The sequence below is a fragment of the Pipra filicauda genome, unplaced genomic scaffold, assembly GCF_003945595.2.
Source record: "Pipra filicauda isolate LSUMZ 115617 unplaced genomic scaffold, ASM394559v2 scaffold238_size1193820_pilon, whole genome shotgun sequence".
Taxonomy (NCBI): Eukaryota; Metazoa; Chordata; class Aves; order Passeriformes; family Pipridae; genus Pipra; species Pipra filicauda.
Window position 1 is genome coordinate 954,255 of NW_024104352.1, and position 13,711 is coordinate 967,965.

Below are 13,711 nucleotides of genomic sequence, written 5' to 3' on the forward strand. Positions count from 1 at the left end.
AAAAAATTAAATCCTCATTTAAAGTCCAGATCAGCATTTAAAATTCGGAGACCATTCTTTTGATTTGTTAAGAAGTGAGAAATTAATAGGGGAAAAAAAAAAGAAAAACTAAGTGATACACAAGATGCTTTTGTTATCCTTCTTTCCTCTTCTCTGAGATATACGAGGTGCATCACTTTTTCATTTAGGGTTGGGCTTTTTTAATTTGCGTTTAATATCAGAAGAATGGAATGGTTTTTACTTTAAACTTTTTGCTTCAATCTTCAGTGAACTTTTTAAGCACTACTTCTTCAGTATAACAAAAATATTCAGTGCCACATTAAACACCTAACATCTGTAGACGAATAAAGAATTTGTATTACTGTTATTAACGTTTATCAACAGGAAACCTAAATGGAGGGATATTTAGGCTCCCGTTCTTAGCCTACTAAAAGTTTTCTGTAGTTTTTCCAGTGCTTGTGAAGGGTTTTGAAAATGCTCTAGTGCAACCAAGGATTCCAACCATAAAGACCTTGGAAATGTTGTTTATAGGATGGGGACTCCAATTCATTGGCCAACACAGAGAAGCTGAAAATGTGTGAATGCAATACAGCTTTCTTCAAAGTCTGGTCCCACACCCTCTGAGCTAAAATAAATAAATACACTTAGAGAAATAACATCTTCTGCAGAAAGGTGAAGTTCTCACAAGTAATATAATGTTTTTGATGCAAAAGAGAGATCTGATTCCAATGAGTAATGTGTTTCCTAGAAATATGACTCCATTATCTATTTGTTGTAGAACTGATTTCTTTCTTCTCGTAATGATGAATAATAAACACAATATATTGCAAATGCCAGAACATAAGACAAGCTTGGAGTGCAGACCAAGTGATCTGTCATGTTCATAGGAATTTTTGAAGAAGGTAAATGAAACTTACAGTTGAAACAGAAGCAGAATTTCAAATACCAGAGTATTCTTCTGAAAACCACTTTCTCAGATTTACTGAGAAAGTAATCTCTGTTTACTTATTATGGAAAGTCTCCTTTAAACAAAATTAAGGGGGAAATGCATTCAATACTGAGTGTTTTGCTCCTCCTGCATACCTAAAGTAGAAAAATTCTGTAAAACATAATTTTTTAAATATCAGGTCCAGACATGTAAGCTGTTCTGTTTAAGCATAAGAAACTAATATGATTTTCTTGTAACCTGATTTGGAATTTGTAACATGACCTAAGATGAAGAAATCAGATCAATGAGATTAGGAACCTGCACTTTTCTGAGAAAAAAAAGCCAGGAGAATAAATCCACAGACATACACAGAGACAAAACAACTGGAATCTGATATGAGCGCAGCTAAACAAGATTCTATCATTTGAGATGACATGCACTAATTTCCTGGAGCATTTAACATTAATGTGAATTGCTGTAGATAATTAGAAACCAAAAATACCTGAAAGGGAAAGGTTGAAGTCACTGGATCACAAATCTCCATTTTAGAAGGTGAAAATTCTCATGCACCCATTCCTCATGGTCATGTTCTCACTGTGGCCAGTGCAGCACCTTGCAGGAAATTCCATAACGAAAAGAAAAAGCAAGGCATAAAAGCAATGCCTGAAGTGTTTGTCTCCTGACTAAGGGAAGTGTTTGCAAGATACAACTTTACAAAAGTGGGAAATGTAGCAATGTAGCTACCAGACGGCAACAGAAAGAATTGGAGGGGAACAGGTTGCATCAGACCTGATGCTGGGAATCAGTTAACTCAGGGTGCTCCGACTCATCCCATATCCCAACCAGTCTGAAAGGAATTCCTCTGGGACACTGGTGTGAAAAACAGCATGTTGCCTAAATGTCCAGATCTCAGAATACATAAAAGATCATTTAGCAATGAGTTTCACTTGTAGCTTATGAGCCATCGATGTTTCGGCAAGTAACATGAGCGACAAATAAAGACAAATTATCAAGTTAGGGCAAATTCTTGAGAGATTCCTAGGAACAGAAGTTACAGGGGAGATGTTGAAATATCTGAAGATTTTCTTTTAGTAACAAACATCTTTGAAAACCTGGATTGCCACATCAATAATTATTACACTCTTGGTAATTACACTTCGATTTAGCTCTCATATTTCATCCCACATCTCCGATCCGGTTGACAACTGCCTGATCAATTTATGTTGCTTTTTTACACAAACGTAGGTGGTTTGGCTGTTTAAACCTTTTCATTGCAAGATAATCTGTTGGGGGTAATAGTCTCTGAGCATTTGAGTGCTAGAACAAACTGCAATTCCCTGATCAAGCAGCAAGTTCTCTTTTTAAAAACCTTTTCTGTGTATGCGTTTCTGAAGCACAGTTGACAGAGCTACCTTCAGGGGTGGACCAAAGCCAGAGAAACCTGAGGAGGAAACAGAGGCTATGGCTTCTCCAGCTACTCAGTTCTTCACAAAGCTTTGAACATGAGCTCATGGAAGCCTTTTGCCATGACCTCCCAGAATGGTGCACAGATAATCCTGGCTTCCAGTTCAGGAATTTGCTCATGATAAACCAGGAGTATATTTAGAAAAAAAGGCACAAATCATCAGCAAGAAAACATTTCCACTCTGATCACCATACCAAGGAAACAAGGTCACTAGGAGACAAAACTGAGGACTGGAATCCTCCCGTTGTCAAGTGGATGGTTAAACATGGCCAGCTCACCTGGAGATGGCAGTGGTGGGCCAGCTTGCTAGGGATCTGCAGGAACTCTCCCTAAGGAACTAAAAGAAAATTACATTCAGTGTCATGTACATATTTCTACCTGGCTGGGTTAACAACCTCTGATACCTTTCTGTCCCAAACTGCCAGCAAATTCCTAGAAGCAGAAAGGGAACTTTCATCTGGAATATGTAACCACACCTGCTGTGGCAAAAGGTGGTAGGCAAAAGGTCCCTGACTGCTGGTAGTGGGACACAGAGATAAGTGTAGTCAAAAGGCATTAGGAGTCCTTAGAGAAGAATTCATGAAGTGAATGGCCTGTACCTGCATCACTTGATCCTGTCAGGACAAATCAGTTTCTGAGGGAATCTTCCTTCTGTTTCTCTGCCTTCCTGTAAGCTGAAAACACAAAACTCTCAGGAAAGTCATTGTTCTTTCCAGAGAAGTGAGCATCCTTTCTTTCACTGATTTGCAGAGAAAAAAACTGCCAAGACATAGAGAGGCAGACAGTAAAACAGTTATGAAAAAGGAAATACCATCCCCAAGTCCAATTTGGCTGGTTAAGTCGGCAGGATGGGAACAGAAAGGGTATATAATCAGAGAGAACAGGAAAACAGAAGGCATCTAAGTTGACAGGAGCAGGAAACAGAAATAGACTGTTCAGCCTTGCAGCCTATTGGCACTGCTGTCAAACACGACCAACCCTCCCAGGGTTCCTCTGGGAAGTCATATGCTCTGCCTTAACACCATAGATGTAGCTTCAGCATGAAAGGCACCTTCACTTGTTTTGCAGCCAGGGCCTCAGGTTCTTCATTCTTACTCCGATAGTAAATCTATGGTGATTGGGGGGGGGGGGGGGGGAAGCCCAGGATTTGAATGTAAATGAGAAATTTCCTGCCACTATTGACAGTCACGACTCACTGACATGCTGTAGGACTCTGCTTACTCTGCCCCAGTAAAAGTTCATTGTGACAAGGAAGTAAAGCCTGGAGATTCGACTTTACCAGCAAGGCTCTGTGCTGCTGAACAGCTGTGTGTCCCTGTCTGGCTCTGCCTCAGTGACCACGCACAGAGTCCCCGCGAGGTGGCTGCAGAGACTGCGGCATCACCGCTGAACAGGAGGAGTCTCAGGCAAAGGGCTCAAAGTATCTCAAATGCACATGGCCACTCCGAAAAGTTACTTCTATCAAAAAATGCAAATCCTTGTGACATTTGCCAAAACCTTATTTAAAAGGATTAAAAAAAAAAAAAAAGTAGAAGAAAAGAAATTAAACAACCCCCCCTTTTTTTTTCTTCCTGTTTCTGGTTTTGCATTTTTTCTTCTCATTCAGTTTTTGGTTATATACTGCACATGATTCAAATCATCAGTATCAGATTATTTTTTTCTTACTGCTTTTTCAAAATAAATCTTTTTTTTTGAAAATCTTATGAAGTCACTACATTTCTGCAATTAGGCTTTTTGTGTTAATTACACTGTTTATCAAACCCTTCATCTGTCCCATGTTTGGCTGTCATTTGCTGTTCACAGTGCCTGGTCACCTCAGCACTTATTCCTTTTAATTTTGGATTTTTTTCATTATTGCCCATTCCATGTCCTAGCTTGACACCAGCTGCAGATTTTAAGCTCTAATTCAGCCAAGGAACATAATTCTGAACACAAGCTGGAAACCTCGTCCTGACAAGGAAGATCAACACCACCCTAAAAAACAATCTAAGCCAAGGACTTCTACTCACTCTGCCTGAATGTGAACAGCTGAAATCCAAGTTCTACTTCATCCATCTGAAACAGTTTTAGCATGGGTTACACAAAAACTTTAGTCCAGGGAGATCTACGTGCTCTTTTCATAACTGTAATTTTCTGAGGTCTGAAGGACATAACATTGATTTTAGCCTGAGAACCTCTTCTGTAACAAATATTAAATGTCACAAAGCTCAGAATCCCTTTTTCAGTCTATATCTAACAACAGCCTTAGTTTGGAAAGTCCTACAGAGAAAACCTACATAAGACTTCTCCAAAATCCATCTGTATCCCACTCTTGATTGAAACCTGGCTCTCTATCAGATTTCTCTGCCATTCAGAACTGTTACACTTGTTCAAATGAATTAAGTATGCCTATGTTGGAGCAAACTTCTGGCTAAACAGTAAATCAAAGCCTACCTGTTTCTACCCAGTCAGGCTTCAGATGTGATTACTTAGAGATTTACATCCCTTTCTTATTATGCACCCATTTTTCAGACTGATTCTTCTAAAGTTTAGTCAAAGTATTGATGCCAACCTCAGCCACAACCTCAGCATGGAAGCCAGCTACTGCTGCCATTGCCAACTTTAATTTTCATCTAGGTCTAACGAAAAAATCGTATTTCATCCTGTAAATGTGCCCAACCGTCAACCAAATAAAAATATCTACCCTCACACATATATTTAGTACCTTTGGGTTTTTTACATCCTTTTTTCTGCCACAGGAGGGAACAAAATGATTCAGTGTCAGATTTCCATGGACCTTGTTCATCAGGAAAAAAAAAGTCCTACTCTAAATTTCAACTATGAATCAAACTTCATGGCCTCATCTAAACCCAGTCCCTTAATTTTCATTATTACAGTGTATGCAAAGTAATGTAAATCACACGGATATCCCATTTGGATAAGGCCATGAAGACTTTGTTCTAAGCCCTGAATGTGCACATTTAACCTTCTGAAATCAATTTATATAGTCATTACTAGCTGTTGTTTCATGCTTGTGGATTTGAGGCTTGGCTCTTATTGAAGAGCTGATTGATTAATTTCAACATTGCAAAAGCCTCATTTAGCCAGGGGGACATTTCTGGAGTTCAATTTTCTAACTGAAAAACAACCATAGGAGTACATTAAAATTATCTAATTTAGGAACTGTGAACCTTTTCATGAGAACTTGCATATGGACATATTTTTCTTTTTTTTTTTTTTAAATACTTTCAGACATTGTGTCACTAAAATTAGACATGTATATGATTTTTTCCCTATTTCTCATTATAGAATCTGAAGGAGATTCTCTTGTATGCTGCTTGTACTCACTCTAACAAGTGTGAGAATGAAGAAGGAGAGTTAAGAGACCCCAAAACAAGGTCTACAACATACCATGTATAGGCCGATGTTCTAGATCTGTGCCTAAATACATGAGAGACAAATGCTAAACCAAGCCAAACTATTTATTTTAGAAAGATCTCATTACTGAAGCAGAAATGACAGTTAATCTCTTTGCTTCTGTTTCCCTGGGAAACTGTTCCATTAAAGGAGTTTCTCTCCAAGAAAAGTTAATATTTTATTAATATTTTATTAGAAATTAAATTATGATCACTTGAAGAAAGTAACATAATTGCAATTTAATTTCTCTTCCATTTTCCCTTCTAATTTAATTCAATATGTGATAGTGTGAAAAGGGATGGTGTTTTTTTTATATCTATACTTCTTAGTTGTGAGAAAAGAGTGGGTAGTTATAAATATTTGGGGAAACTCTAAATGTTAAAAATAAGAACATGAAAACATGTAACACTTTCATGTACAATTCACAAATCAGCCTTTGAGGTGAAACAAAGTGCACTGCAACATTCTAAGATTTTCAAAAATAATGATAATTTTTATCTAGGCTTGGGAACAAAGGAAGCTTTAAAAGAAAGAGTCCTCAATGAACAAAGAAAGATGAAGAACTTCTATCATCAGATGAAGTATGAGAAAAGAGTTACATCCCTTGCTCAATAAATTACTATTTTTTCCCTTTCACAGAAGTCCTGTAATGGTTCACTGTAGAAGCTAAAAAGTCCTGCTAAGAAACACTTTAATTATATCTATCTACCTATCTACAGTATATATCTATAGAGAGAGAGAGAGAGAGAGAGAGAGATTTTAATACATAACAAATATTTTCAATCAGAAATGAACTTTTTTTTAAGGTTTTGCATTCTGAAGTAGGATTTTTTCCAAATGGTGACACATTAATTTTACATGCTCGTTTAAATAATTATGAAACTCTATTCTGAATATAAACATTACCTTTATATCCATTTGTTTTAAAACCACAACCTATGCTGCATGTATGTAATTTTTCTGTAAGTGCTACATAGATATTAATACATGTATTATACAATTATGAAAATCAATGAAATATTAAAATTATTGTAAAATTGCATGCATTCAGACCACTTATATCTGCTGTCAGAAAAGGCCATATCAGATGTACTCAGTAGACTAATCAAGTGCTGTAGGGTTTCTAATTATGTAGCAAACAAGTGACACAAAGTAAACTAAAAATATCAATGATGATGTTTATCCCATCTACTCCTCTCCAGAATCTGCTTTTGTACTCTGAAGATTTTACAGTTGATTGGTATCATACAGTTTTTACTCAGTGGAGAGGCTCACCTTTTCTTTACTTAAATTCAATTGCCCATCTGTGTGGTCTCATGATTTTGTACTTTTAAACAACCTCAATGCATGTTTGACTCATTCTCACCTTCCAGGAGGCACAAAAGTGCTGAAGAACACTTAGAGATGCCTATGAAAAAACATCCCTTGTGGAAAGGTTACCTGATGCCCAAGAGGGATAGACTTATTTGTACATCCATACCCCAGAGGTTATAGACAAAATACCAAGATCTCTTGGGAAAAGCTTAGCTGCTTAAAAGAAAACTAAGCTGTGAACAAAAGACAACACTTTGACTGAAAATAAATGTTGCCTGGCTGGGAAAACGCACGTATTGGGAGTAATTCCCTCCTAGGATAGAAATGTAAAGTAACTTCCACACAGAAAGGTGTCTCAGGAATCCCAACCTTGGGGCAATTCTGGTAGGCTGGTGGTGTTGTGAGTGAGGGATATGAGATGGGCTCTACAGCAACTATTATCTCTTAATGCTGTTTAAGAAACCAGCAGCTATCTCTTCCTCTGACATGGACAGCAGAGGTGGAGGTGGCTAACTCATTGTCATACATTCCAAAAAGTACCTGGAACATGAAAGAGAAACATAGTCCATCCTTTATCTGGCTAATTAAGCAGAAAACCAGTATTAGCAGCTTTGAGAAAATTCAAGACAAATTTAAGCATCTGGTATTTTCCACTCATCTCTTCATTTGGGCTTTCTTGGCATATGAGCTGTGTTTTTGGCTGATTTCCACTACAAGCAGAGCGCTTGCATTACAAGACAAGTCAAGAAGTGTCCTCACTTTCCCACCATTCATCCTCACTCTCTCCAGAAAAACTAGTGATAAGGCCAGAGTAATCTCTTTGGGCATCCCAGGCATAGCGGGACATCTGACCCTCTTATAAAAAATTTATAGTATATACAGCTGCAATATTTTCAACATATTTTCCCTACACATCAAATTACTTGGAGAGCCTTGACGGCTCTTTTGGCAACTTCTTTTCTTGCTGCCTCCTCAGCTACAAAAGGCTGTTTTTCTTGTCAATCCTAGTTGCATTTGTGAAAAAAAATAGCAAAGAGGAGATTGCCAACAAATCAGCCAAAGAATAAAAATCTTCTCTCTTCCTCCTCAAATATTTTCATGTGTCTACATTCTGTAAAAAACTGTATGTTCCCACATTTACCAGGGCTTGCAATTATTACTGAAAAAGGAAAACTTCATGTGACTCATCTTCAAAATGATGGTGTGTGAAAAACATTCTGTCTCTTAACTGGGCTAATTTTACTTCACTTTATCAGGAACAGAAGTTTACAGTAGCTGATGACCAAAATAAATGAAACCTATTTCTTGCACATGAGGAGTACAGGTCTTGCACACTTTAAACAGTTCCAGCTTTAGTCAGGCAAGACTATAGTGAAATGTAGTTTGGTGTCCCATATATAATACCAGAAGAAGAAATCACAGCAATATAAATTACAGTTTGATCTCCAACATAGACAGTTTAATAGGCCATAATTTAGCAAAGCATTTAGGCAAATGTTTAAATCCCATTGATTTAAGTGGGATTTAAGTACATATTAAGTACTTAGTTGAATTGAGGCCACACTATGAAGGTTCCCTTAGAAAAAGGAAAGCACAGTAGGCTTTGGGAATCTTTATTTACAGCTCAGATGTTTAACTTTGCAAATTTGGCTTAGGAACCTGTATAATGCAAAAGGAGCCAAGGACAGACTGCAAGAACATTTGGCTGCCCAGGGTCACTTCAGGATAATGCAACATACCAATATGGGATGAATTTAGTTTCTAAAACACTTTTATCTTGTAATTTACCACATATAATTTATAATTAAGGTGGTTTGCCTTAATGCGTCATTCAGCACTGTACGTACAGATTTCTGATGCTGCCAAATTTCTTGTGCTCTCATTTATTCCTCTCCCATTTTTCCCTCTGACTTTTAACCCCAACCTTCTGGTTGCAGGGTGAGGAGGAGGCATATGACATTTGCTGTTTGTCAATCAACTCTCACTGCAGAACTAGAAACATAAAAAGCTAAAAGCAACAAGTGTGTCATCCTGGAACATGAAAATGTGGTTCTCCAAGAGAGGATCAAAACAGACATTTTATCTCAATTAAAGGACTTCTGTTAAAATTATATATAATATATAATATAATAATATTAATATAATATATTATATAATATATAAATAATATATACAATTAACATAACACATAAATATATAAATATAATATAATATATAATATAATTTCTCTCATAGGTGTTCTGGAGGGATATCAATACTGTTTTTTCTATATGTACTTTGCTAAATATTGTAGCTGCCACAAAGTATTATATTGTCTATAGGATGACTTTTAGTTTTTTCTTTATCTTTTCTCTAGACTCCAGATATTATACAAGCTATCTAACTCTACTCACAGCAGAAAACTGAACTATTTTTATTTATCTTGCAGAGTAGGAGTTTGCTTTTGGGGACATTAATAGCTCTTGTTGTCAGTTTTTCTTTTTGGGAATAAGCCTATTTCCAGGGAGGTATGGGAATCTTGGTTTTCTTGGTCTAATTATAGCCAACAGGAAACAGAACATTATATCATGTCCAAGAGCTGCCATTTGCAGGGAAATAAAGACTCAAGGTTTTATGAAATCACCTAATCATACTTTAAAACAGATTACTTTTGAGATAAGTTCTTATTTAGCAGTATCCTCTGAGACTTATTAGAAAACTTTTTCTTGGTACTATCTTCATGGCAGGTCCAAATTAGGACCTGACCAAACTTTAGACATCTAAAAAAAAAAAATCCCTTTAATTTCACAGCTCAGGCTTGGCTTATTTCTAATAAAAATTTAGTTCTAAAGATAATGTAGAAATCAATAATATCCATAATTCCATAAATAAATACTGAGTATTTGCAGCTAGATAAGCAAGATGAGCAATGTTTTTAAGACATTTAATTTGGTGTGGGGAAAGCATCCTAGCAAAACTAATCCCTGGTTTATAAATTCAATTTGCAGATTTGTGCTGAACAAGTTTGTGATAATGCTGCAAGTTAATCTCACCCTTGCCTGACTCCTAACAAGTGGTAAACTTTTCTGAAAAACATGTTTCATTCCACAGAAGATACACGGATCCATTTACAGCACAGTCCCTAAAAGCAAAGAACACACAAATATTCATCCAGTTCAAAAACACCTCTTTAAAACCCTGCGAGGCCAATTTAATTACATGATAAACTGACTTTTCTGTCACTGTAGGCACTTCTTTTTCCAGTAATTAAACCCTGCTAAGGAAGTTGTATCAACCGGTGAAAATCCTGACCTTTGTGGGTGCCTGTGGAGATGAGCAAACACAGCCCTCAGAGCGCAAACCATCAGCCCTACTTGTTGTCACCTGAGTGTGTGCAAAATACTCTAATTCCATTACACAGACTTGTTTTGGATGTCTTAGAACTGTGTTAATCCCAGCTTGAAACCTAGGACACAGCAGTCTCTGAGCTGAGGCCAAATGTGTTTCTAATGATTAGCAGATAAATTAGAGAAATACTGAGCCTATTAAAATGAGCATACTCAGGAAGGTAATTGGATAGTGAATGAAATCATTCCTTTCACACTGATTAAAGCAATAAAATGGGATGATGGTTCGTGCTCTGAAAGTGTACTACCTGAGGTTTCATCATACAATCTGTCAGAAAACAAAGAAGAAAGAGTAACTAAGCTTTAGCAACAGAATTCAGAATATTATGGCTACTTAAAAAACGGTCAGTGTTTGCACTGTAAACACTTACCTCAAGGCAAATTTTTGCACACCCAACATGTAAGTATTTACAATGGAAAGCAGCTTAATTTTTCTTCATTCTCAATCACAACAAAACACATATCATTTGAATCAAACCTTTTTGATAGTATATAACATGGCTACGAAAGTCTACTTTGGGAAAAGATTTAAGTGAACAACTAAAGAGGAATTTTTTCAGGAAATACTCTAGAGTTTTCCAGTAGTTTTTGTTTTCACTTGCAGTTTCTCCAAACAGTCTAAACATTCAAGCAGTAGAAAGCAAATAGTTCATGTACAGTGGTTCTATGCTGGAGGGGAAAAATTTAATGATTTTTCAGTAAACTTTCGGTTCACTATATTACTACATTGAGCCCAGAATTTGGGCTGCATATTGTCTATCTTAACAAAATAAATGCTGAAGAGGGGCTGTGCTCATTCAGAATATACAAATCCATATCTGATTTCAATAATTGCAAAGTAGGAAACTCAGGACAGTGGGTGTGAGAATCTCGTGCCTGTGGAGTTAAAAAGTTCCCAGTAGTCACACCTCAAGTGTCTTTGGGAATTTATTTTTTTTTTAATTATCATATAAGTGCTTAATGATTTAGGACAACTGTCAGCATCTTTGTTCTAGAGGGTAAAAACTGGGACTGATGAACTATAACCAGAGCAGCTGCAATTGGTTTGAGCCCTATGGAAAGGCTCAGTAAATGCAACCGCCAAGATCTGCCACTGTGTCCTGTCCTCTGCTTGCTGCAGAGCTGCCAGCACTCTGAATGAAGAACTGAAGCAGCATTTATAGGATATGTCCTTTTTCAGACCACAGGAATCCTGAAGTACTCAAGCTAATGCTACACAGGCCTGCTTGAGCCTTGGAAGCCATCCAGCAGTTGCAATGGAGAGGTCAGGAGAGATTAATTTCATCTACTGCTTGAGTCAAGTATTCTGCTTCAGGGTAAAACAGCACTTTTTGACCTCACCCTGGTAAGATTAGACCGTTCTTGGTACCAGAGTTATTTTAACACAGTGAAAGGCTTCATTCACTAGTGGCATTCCTCAGGGATCAGTGTTGGGCCCAGTCCTGTCTAATGTCTTTATTGATGATCTGGATGAGGGGATGGAGTCTACCATCAGCAAATTTGCAGGTGACACCAAGTTGAGGGGGAGTGCTGGAAGGCAGGAGGGCTCTACAGAGGGCCTCTCAGTTCAGGAAGGACATTGAGGTGGAAGAGTGTGTCCAGAGAAGAGCAATGAGGCTGGTGAAGGGACTGGAGCACAAGTCCTAAGAGGAGCAGCTGAGGGAGCTGGGGTTGTTTAGCCTGGAGAGGAGGAGGCTCAGGGAAGACCTCATCACTCTCTACAACTCCCTGAAAGCCTGATGGGGGTCAGTCCCTTCTCTCAGGCAACTAGCCTGAGACAAGAAGATACAGTCTTAAGCTGTGCCAGGGGAGGTTTAGGGTGGACATCAAGAAGAAGTTCTTCACAGAAGGAATGACTGGACATTGGAATGGACTGCCCAGGGAGGCGGTGAAGTCACCATCCCTGAGGGTGTTTAAGGAAAGACTGGTTGTGGCACTTAGTGTCATGGTCTAGTTGACAAGGTGATGTTGGGCCATAGGTTGGACTCGATGACCTCAGAGGTCTTTTCCAACCTGGTTGACTCTGTGATTCTGTGACTGCAGGTTTCAGAGCAAGCAGACTGCTCTTTTCCTCTCCTTGGATTTGTGACTATCAGTTTAAGACTGCATTTGTACCTTCTGCAGTAGCATATATGGGATTGCACAAGGCAGGAGCATCACCAAGGGCTCCTGGTAAGCTGGTGTTGCAGCATGGCACAAGTGAGGAGACAGTCCTTTGCCAGGCAGTGTCACCACCCTGACACTGTGCTAGACAAGGACATATTGGGACTTGTCCAGTAATGAGACTTTTAAAGAAATCTGGTGAAAACCTGGCTTGGCCTGAGCAATGGATCAACTATCCCAGACAAGAAGGAAATTTACTGAAGAAATTATCCAGATGAGGCTGGAAGGCTTCAAACAATGTAATAGGTCATTTATTTCTAGCATCTAGGGAATATCCCTGGATCCCTCAGATGAAAGCTAGACCCATAAGAGAGAAAAGTTTTTGGTTAAATCACCACAATAAACCAGAAAGAGTCATCATATCTTCAAAAGCAAAGCTATTTTTGGGCCTACAGAGAGATAAAGATTTTGAATTCTCAGCTATAAATATCCAAAATACTCCAAGAAGCACTTTGAGATCCCCTTAGATAGGGCCAAAAGCACAGGTCTTGCAGCTACTCTGTGACATTGGCATCAGAGGATTTTCCATAATTTTCCACAAAAATCTTTGCCTTGCCCTCCACAGATCATGATCTCTGTAAGGTTACTGAAGAACAATGCCACAGACAACAGTTTTCCTTGTAGCTTTCCTCCATTTTTGTAGTTTATGCTTTATGGTTTAAATGTACTGAGGTAGATTTGAAACACAATTACTTATCCCATGTCCCACAAGTTTTGTACCAGAATTATGATTCTATACTGACATTTCTGCTCATCTCAATGCAAACTGTAGCTTACTTGAAGATAACACAGTGTGTCCATATGAAATCCTGTTAGTAGTTACTTAGGAATGTAAAGCAACTAAATTAAACAACTATCCTTATAATCAAAACCACAATAATCTCTATAATTAGTTTTTTATCTTCTTTTTTTTTTTTTTTTGCACAGCAAAACAGCAAAAGACCAGGGCATCTTGGACACTAACAAGAATGAAGAACAGAAAATAAGATCAAATATCTTTGTTTTACCAACAATTTTTAGGCTCAGAGACCAGCAAGTCTGTGGAAAAGTCAATACACA

The 13,711-nt window shown here is 37.8% G+C and overlaps 1 protein-coding gene across 1 annotated transcript in view; it reads right to left on the bottom strand.

Moving 5' to 3' along the window:
• TMC3 (transmembrane channel like 3) overlaps positions 1–13,711 on the bottom strand; it is a 53,396-nt gene that overhangs the window by 31,374 nt on the left and 8,311 nt on the right. The window contains exons 5-6 of the mRNA XM_027746211.2: positions 2,672–2,730; positions 1,431–1,540 (exon numbers count right to left, since the gene is read on the bottom strand). The gene's annotated coding sequence lies outside the window, so the exon portion shown is untranslated. The remainder of the gene's footprint in view (positions 1–1,430; positions 1,541–2,671; positions 2,731–13,711) is intronic.